General features: G+C 35.8%; 1 protein-coding gene across 3 annotated transcripts in view; it reads right to left on the reverse strand.

The window, feature by feature from the left end:
- LOC110295968 (contactin-6) overlaps positions 1-26,603 on the reverse strand; it is a 370,702-nt gene that overhangs the window by 330,056 nt on the left and 14,043 nt on the right. The window contains exon 1 of one of the 3 annotated variants that reach the window (XM_085840204.1): positions 10,451-10,500. The exons of the other annotated variants lie outside the window; for them this stretch is intronic. The gene's annotated coding sequence lies outside the window, so the exon portion shown is untranslated. Of the gene's footprint in view, positions 1-10,450; positions 10,501-26,603 lie in introns of those variants that run through there. 3 annotated transcript variants of the gene reach the window in all.

The raw sequence follows: 26,603 nt of genomic DNA on the forward strand, positions 1-26,603 counted from the left end.
CTACTCTACAGAACAAAAAACATACACGTGGTACCATCATTGAGCTAAGAACCTAAGGATATATAGATCACAAACCCTAGGGGTAGCTTACTATTATTAACCTGATGAATTATTGCTGTACACTTAGACTAATGTAACCCCCCATGCAGTAAGTTGTGATAAACACAGTGACTCACCACTCAACAAAGTGAAAAGTGTAAGACTGTAGAATTCTCAATTCTTAAAGAACATATACATTGAAATGTCCTCTTAAGTTTTAGAGATCACAGAGGAAGAGAGGACATGGAACGCATAAAAGCCTGAAGCAGTTGATGCAAGGAACACATTATCTCTGGACTCAGTGAGACAACTGCATACAAGAACACACAGTGGTTGCAATAGAATATATAAAACCTATGTAAGCCCAAGGAATACCAAACAAGACTAAGTAAATTGTTATTGATCACAAAATCTTGCACAAATCCAAGTTATTGGTAATTGTTAGCTTCTGGGAAATTGGACGGAATATTGTCTCTATGAGTGTAGCCCCTGGTAACTTTACCACTCTCCAGTAGAAAAACCAAAATATCCAACAGTGTTTAGGCATAATTCGTCTTTCAGATTTTAAAACTACAGAAAAATTTGGTTAAGGAAGGTGTCAAATTAGGGAAGTTTTTGGGGGGTAAGGATGTGAATATAATCGAAATAGATTAAATGGAGTTCTCAAAGAACTAATCAAAATAGTTGAATCGGATAACAAAACTTTAAAATCAGTTAATCTGAAAACAAAGTAGTAGTATTATGTGCTTGCAATTTACTAGCTTTAAGAGAAAGATATTATATTCCCTAGTTTAACAGTTCTAAAAGCCTGTGAGGTCCTACTCCACAAGGCCTTCCTTTGCTAATGGCACAGGATCTGTTTGATGTTGTCTCTAAGTGGGTGGAAAGATATACGAAGAATCAAGTCCAGCCCTGTGTGTAATTCTATAAAAATCTAGCTCATCACCATTTATAACTTATGAACATGAAGAGTGGGGATTACGTTTTTTAGATAAGCAGAGAGAGAAAAGATGTTTTCTATAGAGGAACTGAACAGTGGCCATCCTATTAACACCAGGGTTACGTACTTGGCAGACATCATTCATTAACAACCCAAGTGCTAAATTCAATTCAGATTTCGTTTAGTGTCCGCCAAAATCATTCCCATCAAATTATGAATTACAGATACTTGATTGTATGAAACACCAAATTGACCAGTACTTGAGCTGAATAACACAATATGAAGTGAATGGTCCTGGGTAATAAAACTCTGTTGTTCATCCTTGATGCAATGATGTAATCCACCTTGGTCACCTGTGCACCTGCCACAAGCTCATCAGAGAAGAATGAAGATGAATTGAAAAAAGGGGATGAAAAAGCACACTCTGAAGCACCTTTGGATCAGAAGATTGTGAAACTCTTTCCTTTCAGGTCGTGTTTTCTTCATTTATAAAACTGATTTAAAGGAGAATAAAGTTCCTGCTGCTTTATGTCTGAGGCTGTTTTTCCCTTGGGTTTACTATTCAATTCCTTGACTAAACCCTCTCTTTCTCCAATGAAACCTCTACTAAATGCGTGTGAGCATGCATTGAGAAATTCTTTACTAGCACCCTCTAAAAGCTTTACTTCATTTGAAGAAGCCATCTCACTTGAACTTAAACAGCAGACCTTCTATTTTCCCTTGTTTGTTAGCCATCACATCCTATTAATCATGTGAGTCTGATGTCAGCCATTGGATATCCACTATTCGACCAGCTTTGACTTCTCCTCACTGCATAACTAATATTCAGTTAGTACTCTGTGCTTGAAGAAGTGTTGTGTATATAGCAGTGCTAAATTTAATCCTCCTGAAAACTTGAGAGAGATGATATTTAAGTTCATATCTTTAACAGCAGACCTATCAAGTTGCTTATTGTTTTGGGAAGTGCCCACAAGAAACAAAAGTAAGGGTGTGGGAACACTGCATTAGGAGAGAGCAAATTTATTTAAGTCTACAAGATGCCATGGATCATACCAGGTATTGTAGGACCCCGACTTAGAGCATTTCTCCCTGGAAGGTAAAGCCCCTGGACGTTCCCCAAGCTTGTTTTCCCTGATCTCTAAAAATACAGCCAGAAAGAAGCTCTTTGTTCTCTATAGCCAGCCAAAAGCCTTTTTGTTTCTGTACTTTACAACCAGAGATGCCTGCCTTCCTGTGCCGAGGACACGGAGATAAAATTTCAGAAAGAACTCACTCCCCACTCCTGCCTTGTAAATTTCACCAAGGACACCCGGAAGAGGAGAACTCTCTTCTCAACTCCTTCCAACTCTTCCCAGCTCCTCCCAACTCTTCCCAACTCTTCCCAGCTCCTCCCAACTCTTCCCAACTCCTCCCAACTCCTCCCAATTCCTCCCAACTCCTCCCAATTCCTCATCTAGCTGTTAAAACCTCCCTACTGTCACCACTTGGGGTCGAACTCCCCTGCCCTGCATGGCAGAGGGACTTGTCCTCAGCTAGCTGATAATAAAACCTCTTGCAATTTGCATCAGGTGTGGTTTTCTCTCGGGTCACTGGGGTGCTGGCCAGCTCATCCTGGGACTTGAACGGAGGCCCAGCTTCAGGGATCTTACAGTGTAACCACAGTTCAATCCCTCTGCTGAGTGAGGAACTACAGAGAACTCATACAAAGGAATAGAATAGAATATATAATGTACTAAAGTAATCCCTGCATTCATTTTCTATGATTTTACCAGTTCAGAGACAATTGTGAGGACACTCAAACTTCAGCATCACAGGTTTTATTTAGGAATGCATTAAGCAATTATTGAGGATCATGGGACACTGTAGCAGAAAGCAATGCAGGGACATGAAACAAGGCATATCTTCAGGAATCATGAGCTTTGAGGCTAAGGATATAATGTGGTCTAACAGCAAATGCTATACATCATAGAACCAATGTGTATCCAAGAAATGCAAATTCCAGACCTGAGCTCTCCTACCTTTGCAGCAGATTGTTTTGTTTTGTTCATTTTGTTTGTTGTTCTTCTTTTATTTTAATGATTAAACTGCATGGAGATATGATCAGTGACTGAAACAGAACATGCTGTTTCTAATCTGGTCTTTAATGCATCATCCTTCTGTTTCTACTTGAATGGCAGACATAAATAGCATTGAAAATCTTGCCACAATTCATGTTTTTATTTTAAATATATTTATAGTATATTAAAATGAGATAGCTATCAGTTAGCACCAAAAACCTCAAAATACAAAGACATCATTCTCTTCCATGCCCATTTCTAGCAATGCCCTTGCTTTGGTTTCCAGTTTTTATAAATTTGATAAGTCTGAATAGTATTCATGTCACAACAATATCTTGATACACAATATTGATGAAAGGGCATATGAAAGTGCCAAATTCTGATGGTTAAGGACTTACTTGCCTTAATCATATATCCTGTATGAAACACTCAACTTCTTTTATAAAACCAGCAGTCCAGTGTTTTCTTGATTTTTGCTTCCTATACATTGTCCATGAAGATCTTGAAGAACTTTTCTTATTTTCAAAAGTTAGTGATTTCAACTCATTTACTAACTTTCGCATTCATGGTGTGCTTTATTTGGACAGCCTCTTGCTCTGAGTACTTTCCTAAATGTGAAAATCCCACCAGCACACTAGTATGACAGTGTACAGAGTTGTTTTCTTAATTACTAAGTAGCCTTTATTCTTAACTTCTCCAGACTGGCTCTAGTCTATACATACATCTCAAGAAAAGATACACACACACACACACACACACACACACACACACACACACACGCATATGCATATACAGAGACAGTTTATAATAAATGTGTTTATATTATGGGCCTTCCAAGTTTGCTTAGAAGGATAAAAGAGGTGGTTTATGTCTCTGTGTCCATTCCCTTTTTTCCTCTGTCTTAATTCACGAACTCTGAATTGCATCCAACTACATTTCTCTAAAAGTAATCCTCCACACAACGGGCTGTGAGGGCAGGGCGCTTAAGTGACTCACAAATAAGCTGCAATTTTGAGCTTCCTCATGCCTCCCACTGCTCCTCACGATGCAGGGGTCTAGCTCTGATCTCTTTGGAGGACTTTGCCATGCAAGTCACTTATCTCACACTCTTCTCATTGTCTTCCCTATGAAAGCACTTTGGTGTGACATTTATCCTCTATGACACATGAAAAGTGAAACTTTACATTCTGGTTCTGGTTCTCATTATTGGTGAGTCATTTGAGAAATGACAGAGATCAAGAAATGCCCCCACCAAACATATTGAAATAAAATACCATTCTTGCTAAGCCTTTATCACATTGAACACCTGTCTTTCACTGTTTTGAATCAGCCATTTCTGTCATTATTATATGCTTTATTCATTAATTTATACTTTATAGAGATGTAACCCATAGCCTTGCTGCATCGGTTACTTTAAAATGTATAGAGTCAAGTTATCCTCCTGCTTTATGTTATGAAGAATCTGACACTACAAGTACACTCTACCACACAAGGCACATGTGTTGCCACTGACCTATGGTTGGTTTCCTGTGGCAAGAAAAATAAATTAAAAAGAAAAACAGTGTATTAAGCTTGCATGCATATAATTTCACATACTGCCTAACACACAAAAAGTGGAAAGTGGGTGAATGAAGTTGTTAATGGAGAAAGGCTGCAGTTGGTATTCATGTCATCACTTCAATACATCTCTCTCTGCACTCCTGCAGCATACAAAAACAGAATACTGCATATTCAAAGCCTCATGCATAGTACAAATAAAACGAGCTAAGGATGAAATGAACCAGAGTTATAGGATCACTAATTGGTTGTTTTTAAAGATTTGGGTTATACAAGATAGTTGTACTTGTTTCTGTGGCACCATTTGATGCTTCAGTATGTTTGAATTTTATTCAACTCTCAAACTAGGGCTTGGATATTTGTTTTCTTCAATGTTTATTGGGTCCTTTTGGTTTAAGCTTTATAATCATTTCTTATAGTTTAAAGCTATATACACAAATATCACATATGTATACAATATTGTCATTGCCTGCAGTTGTCCTATTGGGTAAGCAAACAGAAGAACCTGCTTCTCCTGCTAACTGTAACTCAATAGTCATTAATCAACCTGAGAGGCCAAACCTACTCCGTCTTGGGAATGGATCTCATCCTAAGAAAAATGTGACCTATAGATCACATTTTTGTGATCACATTTATGTGACCCAAGCTGCATCCAAATACCAGGAAGGATCCCATAGCTTGTCCTTGGCCCATACACCAGTTACTCCTTAGATAATTCCTAGCCCCAGTCAATCAAACATTAGTCTGATGGTCTCAGATGTACTTTCAGACCATTTATGATTTTCATGGTTTTGTTTCAGAGCACCCACCTTTTGACTTACAATAGTCATTCAATTTGATGATTGCCAGACTAGAAACCCTTCGCTTGCTTGCCATTTCCTATTAAATCTTGTCCCATTAACAACTAGGGGATTCTGGCCAATGCCTTAGAACAAATAAAGTTATTTTCCAACTTACAAAAAAAGAAGAAGGAGAAGAAGAAGAAGAAGAAGGAGAAGAAGAAGAAGAAGAAGAAGAAGAAGAAGAAGAAGAAGAAGAAGAAGAAGAAGAAGAAGAAGAAGAAGAAGAAGAAAGAAAGAAAAGAAAACAATTCAAGGCTGCTTCACCAATTCATCCTGCTGCATCAGGGTCAGTGGTGAGTAAGCCCAAGTGAGCTCGAGATTTTAATAAAGAGATCCTAGTGTGATTGCATTGAAATTGAATCTTTGGTGGTCTTTTGGGGTTCACAAAATGGGTACAAGAAAGCCTCACCCCATATTTTCCCGTGAGTGGAGTCTGATAATTTCTCTTATACTTTGCAATGAGCTGAGCTCAACTCGTTTAGATTCCACATGGCAGATAGATCTTGAAGTATTTGACAGTCTATATTTGACTTGTCTCATTTAACAAAATTATTTGCAATGCTGTGTTGTGGATAGCCCTGGGGCTAATTATATTTGATGTTAATTCCGTTCTCTTGTGAGTGGCTGCAAACAAAGAATGAGTCAGCACTCAGGTGATTTTCTCTAAATCTGCTCCCCACCTTAATTTATAAAATAAAGGAGAGCTGATGATTGGGAAGATAAAAGGGAAGGTGAAGTGGAAGGTGGGAGAGAGAAGAAGGAGAAAATGGAAGAGGGAGAGGTAGCAGAGGAGGAGGAAGAAGAAGAAAAGCAGAGCAGAAGCACATGGCCTGGAGAAACCACAAGTTCTAAGGGGTCTCATAAGCTGTGGAAGATTGTAGTGTAGGCTGGAGATCTGTCCAATCTAGGCACACAGCAAGTAATCATATTAACTGTGTTGTATTGTCATTGCTGGGGCATGTTTGGAATGGAGCGATTTACAACAACAAAATGGTGTCCAATGTATTGATTTGAATTAACCTGAAATAAAAATTCACTGCTTGACCCCTACCCCCTACCCAATGAATGGGGCTTGGGCAGTGACCTAGGCTGTAGCACTGTGAATCTGAAGCTGACTGAGTTTGAGGGGCCTACAGAGAATGGCAGAGAGGCATCTATGCCTGAGAGAGCCTTTCTGTATTTGCTTCCCTGTATCCTTTGTTCCCCATTCTGCTTCCCCCACCTCCAAACAGGGACAGAGACAACATGGGTCTTTTTACACTCAGCTTCTCCCTGTGAGTTTAAGAATTGGGAGACAAAGGTACAAAGGGCTCCCGATCAGGTGATTCATTGATATAAAGAGAGAAATATAACCTCTTGATACTTAAGGATGGTATAAAGATATTTCTCTCTAAAAAGTCTTACAGGATACTCAAATTATGTCTAACGTGGGCTCCACAGGAATTTTGGTTTTAAATCCTGGTTTGACAAGCTGCCTCTTATAAGTAGGTGTAGTACTTAAAGATGAGAAATTTCACCTGTGCTTCAGAACCAGATAGGGAATATTAGTCACTGACTCCAAGTAGAGAGAGCAGTGATGATCACCTGCTATGAACAGGTATTAATGAAGAGAAGTCTGTGGCTCTAGGTAGAGAACAAAACAGATATTATAATAGGTATTAATTAAATAAATGTATGTGGCTCCTGGTAGAGAGCTCAATAGACAGGATGGCTGCTCTAGGCAGAGAGCTTATTAATTATGGGAAATTTAACCTACGGTTCAGAACTAGATAAGGAATATTAGTCACTGACTCCAAGTAAAGAGAGAAGTGATAATAGCGTGCTATGAACAAGTATTAGTTAATAGAAGTCTGTGGCTCCAGGTAGAGAGCCTAACATAGATATTATAATAGGTATTAATTAAATAAATGTCTGTGGCTCCTGGTAGAGAGCAAAACAGATAGATTTTATAAGAGGTATTAGTGGAACTTTGAATTAATTGCTTTAAAGATGATATAAAGATATATTGCTCTAAGTCTTACAGGAGACTCATATTCTATCTAATGTGGGGTCCATGGGAATTTTGGGTTTAAATCCTGGTTTGACAAGCTGTTTCTTATAAGCAGGTATAGAAATAAAAAAAAAAAAAGAAAGAAAAGAGGAAAGGGAAGGAAAGGGGAAAGGAAAAAAGAGAGGAAAGGAAAGAGGTAAGGAAAAGAAAATAGAAGTGTGAACCAATTGTTTTAGACAGATGGTATAATAGTCTGCAGGAGACTCATATTCTGTCTAATGCAGGTTCCATGGGGATTTTGGGTTAATATCCTGATATGACAAATTAGAAAGGCCTAAATAGGCTAAAATGTGTGTGATCTTGAGTATTATGATTGTTTTATTGTTCCTGTGGGACAGAGGGCAAGCTCCAGGTTTTCTTGGTTACCAGCTGAAGGATTTGCTGATTTGGGGGAAAGGTTTTGTCTTTGTGTTTTTGGAAAAGGTGATTAATATATTTACACCTTCCATAGTTATATGGATGAGATTTGATAGAGGGAGATCCCCTGAGAACTAGATTCCAGAGACTCAAACAAAAAGCTTATCTTGATGATATTAAACTTTGTTTTGAGATTTATATATTACAGAATATAAAGCCTTGGTGAATTTCATCATCAGACATGCTGAACTGACCTGCCTGAACACCTGATGTCTTGGTTTTTCATCTGGATCCAGTCAGGACACAGACATCAGAGACTAATACAATCATTGGTGTAGCCTTCTTACGGCCAACCAACTCCCCCATTTCCCTATCCTTCCCTCTCCCTTCAAAAATATCGCAATGCCCATATTCAGCTTGAAGAATTTATGAAAAGTCGTTGTTGTCGCAGTTCCCTAAGATTTGGGGCTAGGGATGATTATCATAGGTTGTCTTTGATCCTAAAAATTTTGAAGTACAGGGCTTAGACCCAGTCCTTCTAGTGCTGTTATTATAAACAGATCTGAGATGTTTAATCCTGTGAGTTAAGGGCCAAATAGGAAATCATGGCTCTGAGTTTATTGTTAGGGTGTTTTCAGTTATTTTAATTAGAAATGGCTGAGAGTAGTTAACAGACAATAGTCTAGATTACTTCACATAGTTGGTTTTCAAAAACGTCTGAAGTCTACAGAATGTGACATTTAATGTTATTTATTCACTTGTTGTTGAGACCAGTCTACTCCTGACAGCTTTCCCTGTCATGTATTCAGAGAATAAACTGAGCATCTTTGAGTTACTCCAGTTGTGGTGAAACAGCCACTACGCAAGAATTGCTTCATTTCATCTACAGACATATACTGTCCAAAGAAAGGACACAATTACAGGTTAGGACAACTTGATTCTGCCAAGGCAGAGTAGGCTAGTTCTTAATATTCCTGTTTCTCTAAGTCTGTCAGATGACCCTGGCCAGTAGGTTGAAGACCGATGATCCAACATGTTGAAGTAAGGGACTGTCCAGGTGATCAGCAGTCTCTATGGATTGGCTAAGTTTTGGAAGCTGTTTTAGGCTTCCTATATATTTTCAGTTAATATCAGTCGTTCTTGGATTTCTGATGGGGTTGAAAAACTATATAGTCTCCTAGCCAACCTAGGCTTTTTACTTTGAGAAGAACAGTTTTGAGAGGATGGTTTTCAGACAGCATTCAATCTAAAGCCAAGACATAGCCAGATGTAGAATTATAAGTCTTTTACATAAGGATAGATGACAGAGGTTCTGTTTAATTAACAAACATGATGGACTAAGTGTTATGTCTCTTGTACTTTATAAATTACAAAATAGTAATAGTTATGTTCAATTATATCTGAGATAAAATAGTCTTTTAATTGGACAGAAAGGAGGAAACGTTGTGTATAGCCCTGGAGCCAATTATATTTGATATTAATTCCATTCTCCTGTGAGGGGCTTTGAACAAGGAATGAGTCAGCACTCAGGTGATTACCTGTAAACCTACTTCCCACCTTAATTTGTAAAATAAAGGAGAGCTGATGATTGGGCAGATAAAGGGAAGGTGGAGCAGAAGGTGGGAGAGAGAAGAAGGAGAAAATGGAAGAGGGAGAGGATGCAGAGGAGGAGGAAGAAAGAGAAAAGCAGAGCAGAAGCATGTGGCCTGGAGAAGCCGCAAGTGCTAAAGGGATCTCACACGCTGTGGAAGATGGTTGTGTAGCAGTAGATCTGCCCAGTCTAGGCGCACAGCATGTAATCATATTAACTGTGTTGTATTTTCATTGCTGGTGCATATTTGGAATGGAGAGATTTACCGCAACAATGCTGTCTATGCTGTTATGGATATCACCATATTTAAAAATCACTTTTAATGTTATATTATAATCCAGTGTGTAGAATATATGAATAACTTTCCACACTCATTTATCAGTCCATGGCCACGTGGGCCCTTTGTTTTCCTTGTCTATTGTTTCTATAGCCACCCACTTCCTGATGATGTCTCTAAATTACTCACATATTGATCATCTCCTTATATTTTGAATTTTATAATGAACAAGCAGGTTTGTTTTAGATATTTAATGATATTATCATCATGAGAAGGGTTTTTAAATATTCATAGCATGGTAAGCAAATGAGGGAATTTAGATTGAAATAGTTTAATGACTCTATATAATTACTCATAAATTGCAACATGAAATATGTTACATTTTTTTAACTCAAAAGCAATTGCCATTTAATACCAGAACGCTGCCCTTGGCTACATAGAAGTCCTGACATAGTTTCCAGAGGAATCTAACCATGTTAGCCATTTCTCCAAATTAACAATACAATACAGACTCCACTATCTAACAGAGATTCACTGAGTTTCAACAATATCTTAGCAAGTGCTTGCTGTTATGGCTTAATTTAATACTTCATTATTTTGGATGTTTTTAATCTTTCTTCAGAAATCAAGCTCTTTTCTTAGAATTTACAATGAATTTGTTCACATATTGAGCAATCTATTTTATTGCATTAATTATTCCCAGGCTCACATTTTCATGTGATAATTTAATATTTACTTACCTTCTAAACCAATAATTAGACCATAAACTGAATAAGTCATGATTCTGAAAAATAAACAGACATGGCTGTCATTTATTAAGGAGGCAAAAATATAACTTCAGCAGATTTTTTTTTTCAGGAAGATGAAGCTAATTTGAATACCAATATTTGTTAGTAAACGTGGTTACCAGTTAATCCAAAATAATTGGATCAGATGTTTATTATTCTAAAAGTCTGCGGCCTCTTTAAACATTAAAATCACCACATTACTTAACGTTATCCTTTTTTTACAATATTTCTTTTTTCTCATGTGCCTGAAATATTCCTTTATGAATGATCCAGGCTGGCTTTCACCTCACAATGTGACTGCGGATGGCACTGAACTTCTGATCCTTCTAACTCTAACAGCAATATTCTGGATTTAGAGCTGTGCAACAATTTTCAGTAGGAATTTCTTATCTTTCTGATTTGGTTCATTTCATTTAACAAAATGACCCCCAGTTCTGCTTAGGTTTTTTCCAGGTACAGTATCTGTTTAGGATAATCCCCTGCCTCATCTCTCAATGCCAGGGTCTTTGTATATGTAAAGATCCAGCCTCTTCCATATTTGGAACACATATAGAACTCTGTTGTAAATATAAATGTCTATCATCCCCATTATGTTGGGAGCACATTAAGAATGAATTCCTTCTATACCTCCACAGGTGTGAGTGATGTCTGATGAGCTGACTGAAAGTCCAAATGTTCTTTTCCCTGGGAGGACAAAAGATGAGTTTTCTAAGTTTTATTCTGGTGAACTTGGAGTCAAACTAAAAGTTTCAAATGGCATTCCCAAATCAAAATATCTATGTAATGGTTTTATATATCAATTAGTTTATTCAAACCAATTATGTTCTAATAACCTGTATGTTTCAAACATATATGTATTTTATATAGTTTATTTTATATATACACACACACATACATATATATACATTTATAAAATATTATATGTGTTTTATTACTATGAAGTTATTTTTAATTCTTTTTACTCTTTTATTTATTTTTTTACACTCCAGATTTTATTCCCCCTGACCCCGGTCCACCCTCTGACTGTTCCGCATAACTTACCTCCTCCCCACTCCCTTGTCTCCACAAGGATGTCCTCATCCCCCACCCTCCATAATGCACCAGAGACCTGGAAGGTGAGAGACTCTCAGGACTCAAATAGAGGGACCTTAGATGAAATGCCTGACAATAGGGAGAGGGAACTTATACAGCCCACCTCCAGCAGGAAGACAGGGCATCAAGTGAGGGAGGCAGTTGCCATACCACAGCCAAAACTCTGACCCATAACGTTTTAAGAATTCTTAAAGAATTCCTTTTATTCCTGACATCCATCATTTTATTTGTCATAGAAAAATTCTCAAAGCTTACAGTAGGGTTTCTTAGCCTCATGTCCTGTTCACTGGCTTTTGTGCATCGGCGATCACTATTTTAACTTGTTTTGTGTTTTTAATTGTAGGATCTGCTGGGATCCTGGCTTCAAATAGACAGGCTATCAAGAGGGATGTGAAGAAAGGTGATGATGAAATGAAGCCACTTCACACGAGCAGTTTCTGCATCAGATGACAGATGCAGTGCATCTCTGCTGTGCTGGGACATTTAATTACATTCTACTTCACCTCTCCCCACTGAGGCTGTAGTGAAGTGCATTGGCCATGAGTTTTGGAATAGAGGCTATGGTGGTAAATCATGTTGACTCTGGTAAGTGACCAGGATAATCTGGCTACCCTAACTAGTAAATGTTTTTGACTTTGAGTATTGTACTCCTTTACATTCCACTTTATTTATGTGAAACCTCTCCTATCTTTCCCTTGGACACACATCTTTTATCTAAAATAGTTTTTTTTTCTCCTACAATGTAGGCAGATTATGGCTTCTCCTCCCTCAAATACTCCCAGATCATCCCCAGCTCCCCACTCACCTGGATCTACATTCTACTTTTCTTGTTAGAAAACCAGCAGAAATTATACTAATAATACAAGTACTAATACCACTACTATTACTAATAATAAACAAAGTAAAACAAACAGAATAAAAATGGCAATATCTCTTAGACCAAACATGTTTTAGGGATTTCGTTATGACTGTACTTGTTAGTTTTGTACAATATTTAGGAATAGGAATTTAATTATATAAAGTTATAATTATTCTTTTGGTGCTACTATTCCTTAAATTTACTTACTTATTTTATTTTGTGTGCATCACAGACATGTCTAATACCCATGAAGCTCAGAAGAGTAAACTAGAATTCAGTGCTGTGCACTAAAGTATAGTTGCTGTGAATTGAATCCAGGTCATCTGCAAGAACAAGGCTCTTAATCACCAGAATAAGTCTTCAATCCCTTGTTATTATTGATTTAAACTCCACACCATATATTTTGTGCTAGAGATGAGCAAGAGATAGCATATGCTTACATTATCTCATCAGAGGTTACCAGTATCTCTATAACATGTATATCTTTTTATTATTTATATTTTCAGCAATATTGCTAACTGAACTTCACTTAACAATTTCTGCATGCCTAGCTGGATGCCTAGCTGAACTGAAACCTGTCCATCACATCCCTTTATAGAAAAGCTTACACGGGATGAGAAGGCCAGTTCTGACCACACTAAGATGTCCAGATATCTTCCAGAATAAAGGGTGGAACACATGGGTAAAATCAGGACTGGGCCAACCTGAATGATTTCAAATCACAAAGCACTGGCCATTTGAGTCTACACAGGCAGCCTCCTATATCATTGTCAAACCTGCTCATCACCTTTTTCCTCAAGTACAGAAATAGAGTAGAAGGTGAATGGAATGTTTCAGTGCTTCTGAATATTAAGGGGAAAGCTTAATGAACACTTGAAAAGGAAATGTTTTCTATAGTTTTTACCTATAAAAGAAACATGTTTTTTTTAAAATTTCCTTCTTTGAAAGTGACTATTTTCAAAATATTCAGAGGTTAGAATATATACATAGTCCACCATCCCAGCAACAATAGATGATATTGATTTTCTCCAGCCACTCATAACTCCCTACACATTTATGGCCTCCTAAATCAAGAAGCAATTTTTGCTTTGTGACAATGATGGAGAAAGTGTCTACTTTTTTCCATGATAGCACATCTGCTTTATGTGACTTCTTTAATGGAAAACAGAGTGGAAACACCAGTTTTTCTGTTATTTTTGTAGGTCAACATTTTTTAAAACTCAATGTTTTAATAAGAGTGAATATTTACATATCTTAAATCAAAAAAGCAATCTTATTTTTCTGACATTATTACTTAAAAATAGCTCTTCTAGTTCTATTCATAAAACTTGTTTACAGACAAAACACAACCCTATCCATGAAGATCAGTCATGGGGTGTATAGTACAGATGTTGTCATTAAATATAGCATAGAAATTTATAAATTAATCCTTCAGTATTACATTTTGATTTTAAAAACCCATCCATAAGCAGCATAATACTTATCACTAAAAAATACATAGCTACTAAGACCTGTGCAGGAAAAATTTAAAACAATAATTAAGTATTAGAAATTATGCTAAATAATAAAACAGAATAAGTCACTAAAGATTTGCTAATATGGCAATAATTGAAAGCTGACGCATTGTATAAACACAAAAATGCATATATATGAATAAATGTATTATATACTTATGAGGGTTAAGAAAATAGATTAATGGGTAGGAGTTCATGAAGAACTGAGTTCACATTTCTAACACCGACATAGAAAGCCAGGCATGCCTGCATATATGTATAAGCCCAGCACTTGGAAGCAGAAGCATGTAGATTTTGAAAGCTTGAAATTCAGTGAGCCTAGCAGAAATAACTAAGTCATAGTTCATTTAGGGAACCTGCCTCAAGGCAATTGTTTTGAGCAGAGCAATAGAGAAAATTAATCAAGTTCCTATACATTTTTGTTCTCCACTTATCTATTCGACAAGCATCATAAAATGAGTAAAACTAGGAAAAAATCATTTTCCAGCCATATAAGCAGTTCTTTTCAAATTTTTTAGGAAGTAATGTAAAACAAATTATGTTTTCTAAATAAGACTATGTGTGAATACAGATTAAAGTAACTATACTCTTTTTAAAAAATCAGCAGCCAGAGACAAACTACTGGCTCTACTGAGAATTAAAACTTATTGCCATAAGATAAACTTAATTTCAAACTGGAATTAGAAAACTGTGGTAGATAATATCTTACTTCCATTAATTTTTAGACGATTTAAAATTGCCCATTAGACAACTTAATAAATGTACAATAGCATTTGTTTCATTTACTCTTTTTTCTTTTGTAGGTTTTATCTAATAAAATTAACAACGAAAGATAAGAGGCTATCTTCAGAATAGTATACATTACTCCACAATTTTGTATGACTCTCACAAAAGGAATCCTGTTGCTCCAAGAGTGAGTGAGAAACCCAGAGTCAATGGAATTGGCTTTGGAAATCTGTACAAGTTCCTGCTGTGTTTTCTTTGGCAAGTGTCTCCTTCTCTAAAAATCAGGCTTTCAATGCCAATCAGATGAATCAGATCTAATATCTAACATGCTGCAGTTTCTGTTCTAAATGGTGTTCGTTCCTTAAAATCTGAGGTTTGCAAAGAAGCAAGCACAGGCTGGACCTAACATCCCTGCACATATGTGCCAGATATCCAGCTTGATTTTTATGCAGGTCTCCCAGTGACTGGTGCAGGGGCTATCCCTGACTCTGTTGCCCACTTGCTTATGGGTCTAGCTTCCCTAACTGGGCTGCCTTGTCTGGCCTCTATTGGAGAGGATATGCCTACTCCTACAGTGATTTGATGTGCAGGAAGATGGGGATTGGGTGTTTGGTATCAAGAGGTGGGATTCTCTTCTCAAAGTTGAAGGGGAGAGAGGAAGGGGGAGAAGCTGCATGAGGGATACTGGGAGGAGAGAGGAGCTGATATCAGGATGTAAAGTGAATAATAAAAAAAATATAAGACTTAATCCATCATTTTGAAATAAGAAACTAATCCCTGGCTGGAGGGATAACTGAAAGTGTAGGAATGCTCGCCAGTGAGTCATAGAACCTAAATTATCATTCCCAGCACCCATATAAAAGCAAGGTGTCTCTTCAATTCTCTACTACCTTGGAGGTAGAGACAGGAAGACAAGTGGAGATTACTGACCAGCCAGTCTAGGGATTATTTATAGAGACTGGTAGCTTCAAGAGCAGTTCGAACCCCTGCCTCAAGGAATAAGGTAGAGTAGGATTGAGAAGGGAAACTGATACCTTCTTATGCTCTCTGCTCATAGTGCTTGGGCACACATACGCACCCCCATACCCCCGACATTTACATACAGATTACAAACATATAGAACCATATCCACACGTATATGTAAACAAAGGATAAAAAAGAAAAACGTCGTTAAAATAATCAAATTTCAATGAGGTCCACTGGACAACAAACATCATTACATCATTACAGTTACTTTAAATATAGTGGTTGCATTTTCCAAATTGAACTTTCTGTTTTCTTCTTTGTTTTAAGATAATCTGCATGGGAAAGAAGCCAAGGGAAGATTTTAAATATTTAAATCTGATTGGCTACTCACATGGTACTCAGACATGAATTCTTGTATGCATTTCGAAGCATTAAAAAATGAGAATTTATATAGAGACTTCAGCTTGTCGCAGTTACTTTCCTTGTTGTACTAATGAACTACTTAACAGAAGGTAATTAAGGAAGAAATGGTTTATTGTGTTTCTCTGTTTGAGTGCATAATCCATCATGATGAGGAAGGAGCCATGATAGCACGAAGAAGTTGTCAGCTATCTACATTCAAGAGGCAGAGAGAGACGACAGGAGAGAGCAAGGGGGGGGGGGGAGAGAGAGAGAGAGAGAGAGAGAGAGAGAGAGAGAGAGAGAGAGAGAGAGAGAGAGAGAGAGAGAGAGAGGAGAAAGCTGAGATATTGTTTGCTTTCTCCTGTGTATTCTTTATAGAGCACTTGCTTTTAGCAAGTCTTCCCTATTCAGATGAGCCTTCCTCTGAGACCCTCATAGACACACCCAATGTTGTGCTTCCATAATGATTCTAAATCCTCTCATACATCAATGAAGATTAACCATCAGAAAAATTATACTTGACCTCCTTTCCCTCAGTCTCTTCTCCATTTTTGTCCCTGCAGTTCTTTTAGATAGAAACAATTCTGGGTCAGGGTTTTTGACTGCAGAATGGTCGCCATCCCTCCTCTAACTGTAGGAGGGCAGACGGGAGGGCGAAAATGACTGGACTGTAAGAAAGATTAAAGAATAATAATAAAAATTATACTTGAGTGTTTAATATCAATTATTTAATTCAGAATTAGAACTCAGACTTATAGACAAGTCTAATTTGCAGAGGCTCATGCAGCCTTAAGTACAAGAGCTTTTTACATTAAACATATAGAAACAGTGTCAATCACTATGTACAAAGTTCAATTTAATTCAGAGATGTTATTATCATGTTAATAGCTCTATATTCTATAATTATTCAGAGTTAACTCTAAGAAGTTTCCACCTTAAATCAGTTGGATAGAAATTTAAGAAACAAATGTATATACTAAGAGCAATTTATGCCCAGAGTAGTTTTTCATAACACATAAAGACATTCTTAATATTAATGATAATTATACTTATTAGAATTGGATATCATATGCCTAAGTTCTTCATTTCTTGAGAGGAGGTCCCTCCTTAAATAACTATGAGTGACCTGATTTTTTAATCTCTTGACCTAAATTTTATCTAATTTTTTTTCAGCAGAGTCTGCAACTCAATACAGTGCACAACTAAATTATGATTATTTTCTGGCTCAACCACAGCTCGAATAGATATCTGTCTTTGAGGCCAGTGTTCAGAAACAATACTAATTACACACATTAACACCTAGCATGAAAGTCACGAGGTATCAAAACAAATACCTTCAGAAATTAGCCAATACATCTGGAGCGTGGATAAATATTCCTAAACTGCTCAGTTTCATCACCCTGGAAACATTAAACTTCTGGGCCAATTTTGTTTTGATCTTTGCAGCCTAAAATATGATTAATGACACATTTAAAGACCAATTTAATTTTAAGCAGGGAAGGTTGTCTTAGTGCCTTTTTACAATACACAAAATAAAAAGTGGCAATTTTGACATTGGCAAACTGACAACTGCAAATTAGTGTTCTTCAATTTGCTAAGTCAATATGCCACCATGTCACAAGCCATATAGAGTTAAATTAATTTAAAATTTAGTTCTCCATTGAATAGAAAAGCTTTAGAAAAATTGGCATGCTATAATTAGAAGTGTAAACAATATTATGTATTATAAAAATCTGTCTGACTTTCATGCTAGAAAGACCTTGTTTTTAAATATGGTCTACTTAATTTTTCAATATACTAATACTATTATTGAAGGCCATTTTATATCAAATACAGTGAACTATATCATGCTCAAATTAATTATGATTCATGATTTCTAAATATATCTTTGAATTTTCTTTAGAGTGAAATCATCTTTTGAACTGGTACAGAGCATGCTCCCTAATGTCATGAAGAATAATTAAATCTGTTGAAAACCTGAATAGAATAAGATAAAAAGGAAGCTAGAATTTGTCTTCTTTCTGCCTGCCTGACTGCTTCATCCCTGTCTTTCCTTTGGAGTGGAAGTAATGCCATAGGCTACCTGCTTCTGAAAACTTCAGAACATGAGTTGTTTTCTGGGCTCCAGGAGGCAAAACACAATCTGGAGTTTTCAACTCATATAACCTTTTGTATCAACTCAGTTTAACAAACCTTCAAATACATGTGATTAATGGTCCTTCATATCTGGAGAATCATGATATATTATTCATAGAAGTCAGTATTCTTAAAAATATTGATTACAGCTATTAACTTGAAGAATGCTTGTCAACACATCAGTATTATACTAATATAGAAAAGTACTCATGTGATAACTTGCATTCTTAGTTATAAAGCTATACCATACATGTAAAATAGATATAATTATGTAAATACACACACACACACACACACACACACACACACACACACACACGTACGTTTATATACCTAAAATGTTCTTGCTAACCTTAAGTACACAGAAGATCTATGAAGAAGTAGGGATTTCATTGGATAAATTTTTAACTTATGTATATATATATATATATGTATATATATAACATATTATATATTAGTTATACTAATAGTTTAACTATTATATATGTTAGTTTTATATATATAATGTACATATATATATAATGTGATATAAAAATAACACTCAAGTATACAGTATACTGACAAGAAATCGCTTAAGCAATTTATAAAGGCATTCTAGAATGAATGAATTCATTTATATTCTTGACTCTGAGCATATGGATATCTGTGAACCTGCTATACTCTTCATTTTTCTCAAAGGCCAAAATCATGTCATAATTCTTACATATAAGTTTTGTTAACACATCATATCCACCAAAATGAAAATGATGCTACAAAGATTTTTCTGTTTCTGTTCTTGACCCCATTTTGAACTTTCTTTTAAACTTTTCTTTTAATGAATTCTAAGTCCAGCCAGTCACACCAAATGCTACTTTTTATCCTATCATTAAGGAGGCAGAACCAAGCAAATCACTGTGAGTTTGAGACCAACCTGATCTACACAGAAGGTTCCAGGTCAGTAAGGATGTCATAGGAAGACTCTTTTTCAAAGATCAAAGAGAATGTTTTTTTTTTAAATAATTTTCTTTTAAAAGTCAAAATTTAACCACATATACCTTTCATAGACAGGATTGCTTCATATGACATTGGAATTCTATCCACTAGCTTGTAAATTAGGGTTTCCTTAGCATTTAGTTTCCTTAAAATTACTAAATGGTGACTTTTATTATGCTATGTAACAAAGCATTCAAAATCTGATTATTAACATAAACAATTATTTTTCAAAATGTGATGTGTACATTTGATGTCTTCAGACTCACATAATAATATATTGATTAACTCTTTCAAAAATAGCTCAATAGGTCCAGGAATGTTACAGGACAGACTCTATGCTTGCGAGGCTATTTTCTCATATGATCCAAATTTGCATGGTCTCTCCTACTCCTAGGACTTTATAATTGTTTTTAGAAAGGGGTCTAGATAAAAAGAGACCAAAATAAATGCTGAATGGCCTTTTCTGGGAGCATAATTGATATAACTGATTGCTATCATTTCTGATCACTAAAACAAAATATGTTGTCAAATCAAAGGACTAAAAGGACAGTAATAACAGTTCTTGGAGGAAGGAGTGCCATTTACAGAGAAGGATTTTCAGTGATCATCCTATTAGATTATTGATGTCAGTGAGAATCTTTCAGGTTCATCCTTCAGCAAATCATCTTCTTGGGATATCAATGGTGGATTATGATTATTCTTAAAACTGAAGAATTTAGGAAAACATTGAGCAGCATTTTGGAAGGCTCTCTTTGTTTTTACATTAACTTTACCCTTTCCTAAATGAGTCTTTTACACTTTATTTTCAAACATTTCACATTGTAATTGTTCTTGAAAAGTTAGCACTATCTTAACTTCCTCCAGTTATTCAAATGAGTAGTGTGAAAAAACAAAGGAAGGTGTTTCAGAATTCATGAAAGATCCATTACAGACGCTATTACTTGTTCAGTCTACAGTGGATCTGCATGTAAGTAGCTCTGCTCTCTACCTCTGGTTTTGCAGCCCTTCACTTGTCATTACCCTTCTCACTACAGTCTCTTCCTCACACATATCACAATGAAAATGGTTGTGTGTGCATGTCACTATTCCATGGAAGTGTGCAAGTTCTCTCCTTATCTGATAACTTTATATTTTCATAACAGCAGATGGCTAGTCATTGATGTGCTTGCTTCATGTTTCCTCAGCCAATTTAATTGAAAGAAATGTCTTCAAATTTCTATAGAATTCATGAGAACAAATCAGTTTTCATGTAGGAATGTCCAGTCTATGTATTGGGACACGAAGCTTTCATCTAAAAAGCTTATAATTGAAGATAACTCAAGTGATTTACAGAATACCACCAATAATTCTCATCATGTTTTAAGTCACTTTCTAATTTCATCATAGCTATTCTTGGGTTTCCTCTGCCACATGCACATTGGACGTGTAAAACAAACAAAATAAGCAAATAGAACAAAAAAACAAAAACAAAAACAAAAACAAAACCCTCTATTACCCTGATTTCAATTTAAGCCATGACTGTTCAGATAAAAGGGAAGGTGGAGCAGAGGTGGAGGGAGAGAAGAAGGAGAAAATGGAAGAGGGAGAGGATGCAGAGGATGAGGAGGAGGAAGAAGAAAAGCAGAGCAGAAGCACATGGCCTGGAGAAACCACACGTTCTAATGGGTCTCATAGATGTGGACAATGTAGTATAGTGGTAGATTTGCCTAATCTAGGTGCACAGCATGTATTCATATTAATTATGTTGTATTTTCATATTTGGGAGGAGATTTAACACAACAACAAGCAACAAGAAAACACCTAAAAGCTCTGTAACAAAAAAAAAAGCAAACACCCCTCCCAACACCCAAACCCCCACCCCCGCCAAAAAGAAAGCAGCAGAAAATAATCAAACTCATGGTTGAAATCAATAAATTAGAAACAAAAAGAATACAAAGAATAAGTTAAACCAAGAGTTAGTCTTTTGAGAAAATCAGCAAAATAGACAAGCCCTTGGGCAACTGAAACTCAGAGAAAGGATATCCAATTAATTAAATCAGAAAAAGGGGACATTACAACAGACAATGAGGAAATCCAAAGAATCATCAAAAGACTGTATTTCACAAAATTGGAAAATTAAAATGAATGATTTTCTTGATAGATACCCTTTACCAAAGTTAAATCAAGGTCAGGTAAATGATTTAAATAGGCCTATAATCCCTAAGGAAGTAGAAGATGCCGTTAAAATCTCCTAACCAAAAACAAAAAATAATTGGCCAGGGCTAGGTGGTTTTAGCACATAATTCTACCAGACTTTCAAAAAAGAACTAATACCAGCACACCTCAAAGTATTCCACAAAATACAAACAGAAATAACATTGCCAAATTCAATTTATGAGGCCACAGTCACTCTGATACCTAAACCACAAAAAGACTCAACTAAGAAAAATAATTTTAGGTCAATCTTGCTAATGAACATTGATGCAAAGATACTCAATTCAAAAAAGAAAAAAAATGCCCAGAAACCAAATCCAATAAAACATCAAAACCACAATTCATCATGATCAAGTTGGTTTTATACCAGAGATATAGGGATGGTTCAACATTTAAAGATCCATCAGTGCAATCCACCATATAAGTAAACTGAAAAAAAAAAAACCACATTAAATGCTGAAAAACTCATTAGATGCTGAAAAACTTTGACAAAATCCATCATCCCTTCATTATAACACTCTTAGAGAAATCAGGGATATAAGATACAATAAAGGCAATATACAGAAAGCTTGTAGCCAATGTTAAATTAAATGAAGAAAAAGTTAAAACTTAAAGCAATTTCTCTCAAATCAAGAAAAGGACATTCTCTCCATATCTATTCAATATAGAACTTGAAATTTTAGCTACAACAATAAGAATACTAAATCAGATCATAGGAATAAAATTTGGAAGGCAAGAAGTCAACAATTCTCTCTTTGCAGATGATATGACAGTAGACATGGTAACCCCAAAACTCTACCAGCAAATCCTGCAGCTCATCAACAAGCACCTTCAGCAAAGTACCTGGATACAAAATTAACTCCAGCAACAAACAACAACATCAATTCACAACAACAAAAACAAAAACAAAACAAAACAAAAAACCAATCAGTAGCCCTCCTCTATACAAATTATAAACACAATGAGAGAGAAATAAATAAGCAAAACAACCCTTCACAATGGTGACTAATAATATAAAATATCTTGGTGTAACTCTAACCAAGCAAGTGAAAGACATGTATGACAAAAACATCAAGTCTTTGAAGAAAGAAACTGAAGAAGATATTGGAAAATGAAGAATCAATCTATAGATTCGATACAATTCCCATCCAAATTCCAACACTCTCTTCACAGATGTTGAAAGAACAATACTCAACTTCATATGGTAAAACAAACAAGCAAACAATATATAAGGACAGTTAAAGCAATCTTCTACAATAAAAGAACGTCTGGAGGCATCAGCATCCCTGATTTCAGATTGTTCTACAAAGCAATAGTAATAAAAACTGCATGGTATTGGCATTTGATTAAAGGCATTGAGTTGAAGACCAAGAAGCAAATCCACAGAGCTATAGACACTTGATTTGTCAGAGGGAAACTAAAACTAAATAATTGAAGAATAAAAAAGCATTTATTCATAGTAACGTTATGTCTGAGTGGATACATACTCAAAGGAGAGGTCATGGTTCTTCTGGGTCTCTATTTCTTAAAGCTTTCTCTACTGGTGAGATTTTATAAAATTGAATTTAATTTTAATATTGAAAACTATATGAGCGTAATTTTCAGGCCTACAACTCCATTTTTCAGGATTCAAAGGAAAAAAATATTTGTAAATTCAGAATACTATCTGGTGTTGTTCCCCCTGTACCATTTAGATATGAGATGAAATTAGTTTTAAGGTTAAATAGAAAAGTTGAAGTTGGAAATTAAGGGACTCAAACAAGGCTAAAGTGCTAATTAAATCTACCTATTATATATACACACACACATATATAATATATACTCATACATACATACACACACATATATATGTATACACACACACATTTATATATATATATATATATATATATATATATATATATATATATATATATATAAAATAAAAAAGCACCTTCAACAAATAATCCTGGTGTAATGGCATGTATGCATGTAGAAGAATGCAAATAGATCCATATCTATCATAAAACTCAAGTCCTAGTGGATCAAAGATCTCAATATCAAACCATATTCAATAAATCTGGTAGAAGAGATAATGGGGGATAAACTCTAATGCATTTTCACAGGAGACAACTTCATGAACAAAACATGAACAGCCCAGGCACTAAGATGAACAATTTATTAATGGAACCTCATGAAGCTGAAGCATTTCTGAAATGTGAAGGGCATTGTTAAAAGGACAAAACAACAACTTATAGAATGGGAAGAGATCTTCTCCAACCCTGCATCCAACAGAGAGCTGATATCCAAAATATATGAAGAACTCAAGAAACCTTGACACCAATCAACCAAATAACCCAATTTAAAAAAATGGGGTCATACCTACACAGAGAATTCCCGGTAGATGAATGTTTAATGGTTGAGAAGCATTTACAGAAATGGTCAAAATACTTAGTCATCAAGGAAATACAAATAAAATTGAGTAGGAGATTCCATCTTGTACCCACCAGAATAGCAAACATAAAATACTCAAGCCACGAGATATGCTGGGGAGGATATGGAGAAAGGGGAACACTGCTCCATTGATTGTGGAAGTGCAAACTTGTACAACTACTTTGGAAATCAATTTGTCAGTTTGCCAGAAAAATGGTAATAGTTCTACCTCAAGACCCAGCTATACCACTCATGTTCAGATATCCCAAAGATGCTTCACTGTCCCACAAAGACACTTGCTCAACCATATTTATAGCAGCTTTATTCATACTAGGCAGAGACTGGAAACAACGTAGATGTCCATCAACTGAAAAATGGATAAGAAAATGTAGTACATCTACACAATGCAATACTATTCCACTATTAAAAACAAAGACATTATGCATTTTGTAAGCAGATAGATGAAAAATGAGAATATCATCCTGAGTGAGACAACCCACACCCAAAAAGGACATGCATGGTATGGACTCATAAGTGGATTTTAGTCATAACATATAGGAAAACCATGATACAATCCACAGTACCAAAGAACGTAAGTAACAAGGAGGGCCCAAAGTAGAATGGAGAGATCTCTCTGAGAAAGATAAATAGAACAGACATTGGTAGAGGAAGGGAGGGAATTGGGTGGAGGGGATGTGGAAAGGGAGAAGGATGGATCAAATAGGGGGAGAACAATGGAGACAAAGTAAGTGGAGAGAGAACTGGAAGCCATAGCGGTGTGGGCATACTAAGATGAGCTAGAAATCATACACAATGGTAACTCCCAGAAATCCAAGAGTGTGGCCCTCCCTAAGGTTCCTAGCAAAGTAGGATATGGAGACTGATACAACCGCGTCCTGTAACCAGAAATGACATCAAATGGAGGGACTGAGATACCAGCCCAGCCAAAACCCTTAGACCGTAGGTTTCTCCTATCAACAAGTTGTTCAGTGGTAAAGTTGCAGCAGAAATTGAGAGACTCACTAACCAAAGACTGGCTCAGCTTTGGAAAGAGGCCATTCCTGATAATATAATGATATTCTGTTGTACTTCCAGATAGGTACTTAGCATAACTGTCATCTGAGAGGCTTCACCCAGCAACTGATGAAAACAGACGCAGAGACCCACAGTTAAATAAATATTAGTCAGAGGTAGGGTAATTCAGTGGTTGAGGGAGGATTAAAGGAGGCATGGAGGTCAAGGATACCTCAAGAAAGCATACAGAATCAACTAACCTGTGCCTATAGGGGTCCACAGAAGCTCAACTGCTAACCAGAGAGCGTGAATAGATGGGCATAGGTCTAGTGAGCTATATACTGATAGTTATCAAAATGAAATTGGTAGATGCTGCTGTCATTCATCAGGTCTTCTCATTCTCTTCTCCAGAATTAGTGGAATAGTTCACTTTGTATTATTGAGTGATACAGATGAGCTAATGCAATAAGAATTTCGGAAATATAGATTACAGCTGGGAGTAAATATTTAATTGCTCCTGTAGGTATCCAGAATTCTCTCTACCAATATTGCAGAAACACAAATGCATATGAAATTGAAAAATGTGTCTCTTGAAGGCTGCTGTCTTAGACTTGATTGCAACAAAGCTTGTTGATCGAATTTGTGAAATAAATATAGATGCTTTTTCTGTAGCTTGAATAAGTCCCCTTTAAAATCCCATGTATTAAAGGCTACCTCTTTTCCTTCGTCCCGCTGAGAGGTGGAAACTTTGGGAAGTGAATTCTTAGGGAAGAAAATGAGAGTATGAGGCTGTGTCTTTGGAGATAATATTAGGATTCTGGCCACACATTTTCTTTTCTCATTGCTTCCTAGCAACAACAAAGTGAGCAGCTTGCTCTAGTATGTATTTCTGGCCATTATATGCTACCTCATCACAGTCCCAAAGATGATGAAGCCAACAAACCAAGGATCAAGCTCCTCAAACCAAGAGTGTTTCTACACTTTATGGGACACTTAGGCACTTTTAAAAACATGAGCAGACAGCTCACTGATATATTAGCAATAATGTTAAAAATAAATGTTATTATTCTAAACTATATGGAAAATATACTTATTTGATGGAGTCTTTTTGTTTTAAAAATTTTTTTAAAAGCTAAATATGCCAGAAAAAATGTGAATATATTTGGATCTAAATCAAACAAAATTATTCCTAGAACTCTTTGTTTGCCAAGTTAAATATCTAAATTCATTATTTTATTCTGATTTAAAATAGTACCATATACAAATACAATATGTTATAATAACTTAGATTCAAGTTAATAAAAATAAATTGAAACGCTGTCTTGTTCAAAGGAACTGGGCCCCAAATTATGTATTTCATATGAGAGAGAGGGGAATTGGAGAGTAAAATTTCACACATTTCAAAAATATTTCATCTTTCTTCAGTGTATATGTCACTGTATTATCTATATGAACTTCTAATTTTCCATTATACTAAATATATACATGTATCAAATTCATATACATATATATATATATATATATCAATAAATAATTCTGAAATGCAGTTAGGAATGACATAATAAATACTTAACTTAGTTGATTATTTCATTATACAGTGAATCACCATGGTGGCCAAGGGTGAGACATAAATATAAGTTCAACATTAACTATCATGCCAGCCTATTTTATCTTTGTGTACATAGATTTAGATGACACTGTAATAGCACACTTTGAGTAAGCAAGGACATTTTTTAAATTATGTTTTGCTACTACATTGGAAAATTTCATTCATTAAGCAAGCATCCACCACAGGCTGGGAGTAAATATTTAATTGCTC

Source organism: Mus caroli, unplaced genomic scaffold (genome assembly GCF_978045245.1).
Source record: "Mus caroli unplaced genomic scaffold, Mus_caroli_1 scaffold_7, whole genome shotgun sequence".
Taxonomy (NCBI): Eukaryota; Metazoa; Chordata; class Mammalia; order Rodentia; family Muridae; genus Mus; species Mus caroli.